Raw genomic sequence first — 9400 nt, forward strand, 5'->3', positions numbered from 1 at the left:
TAATATTTTTAGGGTAAAATCAAGAATATTCACTCAACTATTACATTTGTCTCTATTGTAGTTATCTAATTAATAATTTTTTTTCATTTTAATCACTCAACTTTTCGAAATTAAATATTTTAGTCACCTTACATTAATTGCCTAAAGGAAGGCTAATGTGGGCTTTGTTTTATTGGTCTAATAACAAACTTAGTCATCCAATATTTATACATTCTATCAATTTGATCTTAAATCTGAAAAAATTTAACAAATATAACTTTCAATGTTTACAAGATTTTGGCATTTTAGTCTTAATTATAAAAATTATAAAAAATCTTGAAAATTTTAAAAGTAAATATAAAAATATTTTAAAGATATTTATACCTAAAATGACTTTCAATGGTATCTTCGACTTTGTTCTTTTATTCAATTGACGGAGTTGGAAAATATCAAATGTCATAGTCTTGACATGTAATTTCTCTACAATGCTTGAACTAGAAATGATGAAGACATAAGAACACTAACGGCCTATTTAGTAGTGCTTAAAAAAAAACTTCTAGCTCTAAAAGTACTTTTGAAAGAAAAGCTGTGCTAAACAATCTGCTTTTGGTTGAAATTTTTGGTTTTTAAGATGTGCTTTTCAAAAGCTTCTGAAAAAGAGAAATTAAAATTTTTAGCTTTTCCTCTCCCAAGTCCCAAAAGTACTTTTGGTGCTTAATTACTTTTTCGCCCTTCAATAACATAGTACTTTCCTTTCTTTCTTTTTTTGGTACTTAATGACAAATGTGTTAAAATCATTAATTAAAAATAAAAAGTACATTTTAAAATACTAATTACAAATATTTAATGGTTATATTTAAAGTTTATATATTCTAATTAAATTCTATAGATAATTAATATTTATTGCTTAAAATATTTAAAATTTATGTTTCATATATTAAAATACTAGCAACAAGTTATATAATAATTTTTTTATATTCTTACTAAAATATAATAATATTAACTAATTTAAATATTATTTAAATGTATATTTGTTACTTGATAATAACATATTTAAAATGGACATTTTATTTCTTAATAGCATCTTTTGACAACAATGCTAAACATTTCAAAAACATTTTTCCACAACACTTTTCAAAAGTATTGCTAAACTAATCCTAAAACTTGAAACCAGTACTATCTCTATGGCAAAGAGTAAGGTCCTTGGAGTGGGTGTGGTCAACCCAACCATTTTCTAGGTTTATAAATTTGTTAATTTTGAGTTTCTTTTTTTTTTTTAACTTTAATTAGTCACTTGAGACGAATAATATAGCAAAAGAAAATGAAGACTAAATCAAGATGGACTAAATAAAAAAAATAGCTTTGATTTTTGGGTTTTTCACATGTTTGATTGATAAGAAAATTAGCACAGTTGATGAGAAAAAATAAATATAATTATAAAAAATAACATAAATTTTAAAAGTTTTAGAAAGTATATATAAAATTATTTTTAAAATATTTTAGAATTTTAAGAATTATAACGAAAATGACAAATTTTGTAAATATTGAAGATTAAATTTGTTGAATTTTTAAATTTAGAGTCGAATTGATAGAATGTGTAAAATGGCTAATTTGTTATTAGACCTATAAAAAGCCTACATTAGACATATGTTACTAAGTTAACAGCAAGAGTGCCTAAAATATTTAATTTTAAAAAGTTGAGTGACTAAATAAAATATAATAGTTAGACGACCAAAATAGAATAAATTGAATACTTGTGTGATCATTCTTATACTTTGCCCATATATTTTTATTGAGGAGAGGTTGATTCCATCTAAAGAAGTTTGGAAAGTGTCGTTTTTCAAAAGTTGATGAACCTCTTGACATGTTAGTATTGTCTTTGGTGGGAGTTTTGTTTTTCGACTTTGTTGTGCACTTAATTACATAAAAAAAAAATGTGACAAATTCATAGAGTAGAAGCACCTGATTGCATGGGTAGTAAGGCAGAACCTCTTCAGGTCTCCTCTTTATGTGTTAGGAGGCAAAACCTCCGTTGAGAACAGTACAAACTAATTGAGTGGTCTGCGGACTTCTATAAATAAACTTGGTTTCCTTCCATAATTCTGAAAATGTGTTTAAATACCATAAAGTAACTCTGAAAAAAAAAATTATTATTTAGTAGTTACGTTTTCTCATAATTACAAAAAGAATTAATTTTTAAACATATTTAATTCTCTATTACATATTATCCCACATGTTTCCCTCAATTAGTTCTTAACATCTCCTCTAAAATTTGAAATTCATTAATTAAAAAATAGTTAAATATGTACACAAGTATAATTACTAAATTATTTCCCAAAAACAAAATATAAATATATGATGGAATTATATCTCTCCATTGGGTAATTAATATTTTTAATTTAGTTATAAAATATAAATTTAATTTGGTTAATGTATTAGAAAAATCTTTAAATTAGTATATTTTGTTCAGTGAAATCAATCATTTCTTTAATTAAATGAAAACCGTAATATTTCTTTTACTTTTATTAATAATATTTTTTAATTTCAACTAAAAGTAAAAATAAATTTTTAAATTTCTCATGTGAGGAAATGACATAGTAAAATTTTATTTGTTTCAACACTTCCTCTTTTCTTTTTATAGAAAAACTCTAGCTGTTCAATCTTTTCAAACTAAATATTTGCTTTGTCAACCGCGATGACTACATCTTTCGAACTAGTTATTAGTCATAGTTTCTTCAATATTTTTTAGATAATTTTATTTTATTTTTAATTTTAATATATATTATCATGATTTCTATTAATAATAGTATTTTTTTTTCAAAAAAATTGTTGGTTCGAACAAACACATAAAATACAGCTTTTGTTGTTGTATTCAATTTGATACCCATCACAATTTTATCTTTTAAAAAAAATATAGATATCTTAACTAGAGGTGATCATGGGCCGGGCCGGGCCGGGCCCAAGTAAAATTTTAGGCCCGTCTATTAGGCCGGGGGCCCGGCCCAAATATGGGCCTAAAATTTTACCAAGCCCGCCCGAAATAAAATTACTAAGCCCGAGCCTGGCCCGCCCGACCCATATTAATTTTTTTCTTATTTTATTAAATAAAAAATTTAAAAATATAATAAATCAAATATATTTAAAAACATAAAATAAATATTAAAACAAATAAAAATAATACTAAAACAATTCTTAAAACAATACACAAATTAACAATATAATAAAAAATAGTTATATTAAAATTTAAAATAATTAAAAATAAAAATAAAAATATATTAATATATAATTGGCCGGGCGGGCCGGGCCGGGCCAAAAACTCTTACCGAGGCCTGCCCGTTTTTAAACGGGCCTCGTTTTTTGCCCAAGCCCATTTTTCGGCCTATATTTTACCCAAACCCTCCCATTTTTGAGGCGGGCCTTGGGCCGGGCCGCCCAGCCCATGATCAGCTCTAATCTTAACTGATTAAAAACTATTTTAATATATCGAAACTTAAAATATGTATATATAATAATTTGAGATGTTAAGAACATTGTTTGCAACTTCAGCATTTGGATTTCTCCAAAAATATTTTAATTTTTAGTTATAATTAAGGATTTTAATGAATACAAGTAAAAAAAAACAAAAGATAAAATATTTAGTTAAAAATATAAAAGTCAAATAAAATGAACTAATTTAAGAAATTTGTTTAGATAAATCTTAAAACTATATATAAACTTTGGTTTAATATGCAACTTTATATATGAACTTTAATTTTGTGCAATTTTATATATAAAACTTTGATTTGATTCAGTTCTTACATATTATTGACACAATTATTGATATAGCATCATTTTTATACACATATAATTATATTTATCCAATATAAAAATAATTTAATGTATTTATTTTTTAAGTACATACAATTGAATAAAAAATAAAATTTCATATATATATATATATATATATATATATATATTTTAAATTACAATCAAAATCCATATATCAAATTATACATTAAATAAAAATTCATGTATAATTTTAAGATTTACCCTAAATTTTTTTAAAATAACTAAATTTCACACCAACTTTAGGATGAAAATAATAAAACATTAGTTATATGAGAAAATAAAACGACAATAAATATCGAAAATTTGAGAAATAAAGAGTTATTTAATCGTTGTTAAAAAGATATAAGTAATTTTAAAATAAATTTACTTTATTTTTAAATAAAATAATAAAATTTGTGTGATTGAAGTTTTGACCAACTAATCCCAAACCAAATCGTAAAACGGATAGACACATCTCGTTGCATAAAAAATAATTTTAATTTATGTTTTAAAAATTGTTAATTTGTGTTTTAAAAAGAACACCTTTCAATTTATAATTTTACTTTTGACTTTTTTTCCTCACTTAAGTTGATGATATTGAATTCAACCAGGAATTTATAATTCTAATTTTATCAATTTTGATTATTATAATTTTTTCACTCATTTTTAACATAAATAATTAGAATATTTAATGAAATACTTCATTAATGTTAATGATAAAACTACATTAGTTATGTTTCTTTTCCACAAATACTTAGAATAAAATTAAATAAATAAAAGAAACACTATATAGTAATGATCAAATTTAATTCCATATATATAACTAGCTATGTATTTTTTAATAATTTGTTATCATTTTAATAAGGTATTGGTTGAATACCATAATTGAGGTTTTAAAAATTTTAAACTCATTTATTGAAGTTTTGTTGAGTATTTTACTGTGTGTCCTCATAATAAGAGAATTGAGTATTTATAATATACGATTACTATTTATCGAAATGACGTCCTAGTTAAGCTCCATGCATGCTGGTACGTATATTGTCCTAGACTTAACATTGTTCACCGATCAACTCGTCTGACTTCACATCTACTGCCTGCGAACACTCAAGAATATGCAAACTTGGCTTGCAAGCCCTTAATGTATCCACCTTGTAGAGCCCAAACTCAGATCACGGGTCGATATTTTGAGTTATATTCAAATTTTGGATTAGTAATGGGAAGTAACATAATAAATTTCACTCTATGTTACCATCTAAATTTATTTTGATTAATTAATTTATTAATTTAAATGGAATTAATTCTATTTTAACTTTTTGTTAAAATGGTTATCATGGCAAGAGAAATCGTGGTTTGATCCTTATAATATAAAAAAATTGCATAAGGTCACTTTCATTTTGACTTTTAATTAGTCTTTGGTCCCAACTCAATTAATGAGTCCAATCGGCCAATTGACTCCAAGGAAATAATGCAACAATTTCGCCTTCATTTCACGTTTTGAGGGCTAATTCTGTTCCTTTCACAAACTAAAATTATCCATTTTTCTTTTAATGTTACTTATACTTCATAAAATCCCATGCTGCTAAATAATTCAGACTATTTAATATCCATATACTCATCAACGTTTATTAAGTTTTCGATGTTTTTTAAGTAAAGTTTTCGATTTTAGTTTTGTGGACACAAAAAAAAAAAAAAAATATTGAGAGAGTTTTATTTCTCATTTAGAAGTCGAATTTTGTTTATTACAAATTTTTTTTGAGCCTATTTGACTATCACATATCAAAAGGTTGAAGACCAAAAAATTAGTATATTCATTTTAAAAATAATTATATATTCTTATAGTGGTAAAAATATGCTATTATTAGTCTATGTACTTTTATAGAATTTGAGATTTAGTTCATGCACTTTAAAAGTTCAAAATTCAATCCTTTTATTTTTTCAATTTGAAAATCATAGTCCAATGATTATTGTTTTAGTAGTTTGTCAAAATGTATCAATTTAGCATGTTTATTTTTATCAATCATATACAGCATTATATGATGATAGCCTAATAAATATTAGAATTTTAAATTAAAATGGTAGTACTTAATTTTTAACTGTTTTAAGTATATGGGCTAAATTTTAAATTTTATAAAATTATAGGGATTAATTACATATTTTAACATTAAATAAATACTTATATGTAGAATATAAATATTGAAAGAAAGAAAAAAAAAGTCCCAATAGATGTCTATGGCATTCCTTCATGTCCATTGTCAAAATACGGACTGTTTCCCATTGTAGGAGATTTTATGGCTCTCTATTTTTTCTTTTGACCAACTCCCCTTGTTAACATGTTGAAGACAAAGCTTATCTTTGTTTTCATTCAACACCTGGGCCGCTACAATCTTAACTATTGTCCTAAATAACATGTTATAATCTTTGTCTTAGCACAACAGTTTTAGAAGTTTAATCACATCTTAAATAGAACAACTTTTATGGCCGAAGAGATGAAATATGAGAGGAGTTCCATAAACAATTGTCAACTGCTAAACTGCATTTGAGATCAAAGAAATGACCTCAAATGGACTTAAAAGTCAAATTCAAAGATTACTTGAGGGTTTAAAAAGAAAAATAAAAGTAAATAAATGTATAATCCGAATTTGAAATGTTTCAATACTGCAGATATAAATATACAATTCCCGATGCGTTAATAACAAATTTATATATATAAAACTAGAGAATAAATTTAATTATAAAGTATATATTTTTGTCTATAAATGATTAATTAAAGATACATTAAAGCAAATTAAATGATTTTATGTAAAAATCTCTAAAAGCAAAGGATTAAAACCACGAGAATTGAGATTTTAATCAAAAATTCTAGTATACTCAAAGTTGTAGCTACAAGATTACAATATAAAATCATTACAATAAGCATATAATTCCAACAACGCTAACAACGGGTAAATCCAAGCAATGTCGACTTTAAAACTCAATTAAAGTCACTGTCCAAAAAAATCAACTCTAACAGATTACGGATAAACCCCAGATCAACTCTAACACAATTATTGTGGGATTGCGTAGCCCATTTGAGTTTGACGAATAAAAGTGAGGAAGGAGGGGTTGGGTGTTGTCTTTTGTGGTCCAACTATACCCCTCTCTCTTTTTGGGCCTTGCCACTGGATGGTTCAGTTAGAGTCAGAGGAGGCTTTCGCCCTCCCAAAACTATAAAAAAAATTTTAATTACCTCACCAAGATTTTTAAAGTCTTAGTTAATTCTTTTTTAAATTTTGAAATTTTTAATAAGTTTAAAATTAGATTTGGTAATGGGTTGATTGGACTAATACAAAATTTTAAGTTAATGTCCGACTAAATCCAAAAATAAACCTCAAATTTTATCCATCTTGGCCCAAATTAAAAATGTTAAATTCGAGCCTGATCGACTGCTTGTATTAATTTTTTATTTAAAAATAAATTTAAAAAATATATTACATCAAATACATTAAAAACATTAAAATAAATATTTTCCAAAAAATAAAAAATGTATTAAAAAAATCTTTATACTTAAATAACACTAAAATAATTGTAACTTAGCGAACAAATATATCTAAAATAGTAGCAAACTTAACAATAAAACAAGAGTTATACAATACCCAAATAATAACAAAAAATATAGTAGCAATATAATAGTGACATGATAACAAAACCTTAGCAAAAAAGAAATCTTAAGTTGATTCGGGCAAAATCAAAAAATCTTACTTGAGGCTAGATTCATTTAGGAAATTGGCCTTATTTTTTATCCAAACTCTTTTTTTGAGTCTATATTTTTATCCAAACTAATGAATGATCTAGTTCATGACCAAATCTACCTAAAGATACGTTCCACCATGTGCATGCTAGCGATGGTATAGTTGATTAACCCTTATTATTTTTTGTTGATTTCCCTTAAAACATACTCGAATCTAATTTTTCTTTTATAATAATAAAACCGATACAACTAAATTAAAATTAAATTTACAGTTTTGGTTTTGGATATCATTTAAATCTTATATAGGAATATATAGATGTGAATCTTCCCCATGCATCTAATATGTCCCTCATAGGTTGTAGCCATGTTTGTGAGTTGCAATAATTAGGCCGGCCGAGCCGAGTAGGCCATGTATTGTACCTTTTCACAAATGAGCAAAGATATCAATTAGGGCTTACATTTATATCGGAGCAAAATATCTAAAAATTTAATAATCTAGCAAGTAAGGTACACAACACACGTGTGCAAGATTTCATCTGCCACTGACACCAATCATTTCTTCAATTAAAATAAATACAATCCCGAAGTCCCATTGTACGAAACCGGCGAAATCAGAGGGCTCATAATGGTTACATCTCATCAGAATGAATATTTGCATTTTAGTAGGCACCGTAGGAAAAAATTCCCAAGAATTATACCCTTTCCCATGTTGTAGGCCCTTAAACCATATGGACTATGGACCAAATCAATAATGTATTGTGTCATGTGTCCCAACCCAATATATTTGTCCTCAAGGCCCCCTAGCTCTACGCGCATCTATCTACCCCTTAGTAATTTTTTTTCTTTTACCATTGAATTATGAAAAGTTAACGTTTTGATTATTTATCCGTTAAAAGTTATTACACCCTTAACAAAAAAGTGATATCACATGTTAATTAAAGGACTTATATCTAAATTGACTCTTGAATTATAACTAAAATATTCAGTTTGATTCTTTTATAATATTTTTAATGATACTTTTATTCATTTTGTAAATAAAGAAACATAAAATCTCTCTATATATGTAAGATCATAGTTACATAATTACATTTAAAATATACATGGAATACAAATGTTGTAATAACAGAATAGGGTTGTAATTCAAAGAGTCATGGCTACATTTGGTCGACATATCACTGTTAAATAGTAAAAAGGTGTGCCCTCCAAAAGAGGTAGCCCCCCCATTCAGAAAGGGATAGGTGGTGATGGAGACCACAAATCTGTGTTAATAACGCTCCCTGTTTTTTTTATTTAAATTTGGCTGTGATTATTAATGAAGATGGTATGAATGCATGTCAAATTTCCATCCAAAATTTAATTTCTCATCTCTTTCTGCCATGCAAAGGCCCCTCCACCCCCACCCCCATCATACAGTTCATATTATATTATTATATTGAAAAGACAGTCACCCAATACAAACCCCTTACTTCACCTGGGCATTTCACAGGAAACAACAAATACTTTACTTGCAGCACCTCGAACCCAAATTATTTAAAATTTCTGTACGAGTATTGAGTGTGACATCGTATAAAATATTAAATGAAAATATTTAAAAATTTAAAAATATGTGTGAGATTGCTTTTTACCAAGTGATGAGCGATAGGAAGGTGCCAAAAATCTTAGTAAGTGTCAAAATGTGTCGTATAGTAATAGCTAGGTGAAGGAAGGTTTTGTTTGGTAATGTGAGTACAGTGCATGTGGTTCCCGAGCTCAAGCGATTGGGACTGTGTTGTTTGGTGGAGTCCCAGCCTGCAGTGACCGCCCTTTATAAGCTGGGTCCGGGAAAATATTATTATTATTAAGGTAAGTTATTAATAAGTTTTATCTTTTCATCTTTTAAATTAAAAA

Source organism: Gossypium arboreum, chromosome 3 (genome assembly GCF_025698485.1).
Source record: "Gossypium arboreum isolate Shixiya-1 chromosome 3, ASM2569848v2, whole genome shotgun sequence".
Lineage (NCBI taxonomy): Eukaryota > Viridiplantae > Streptophyta > Magnoliopsida > Malvales > Malvaceae > Gossypium > Gossypium arboreum.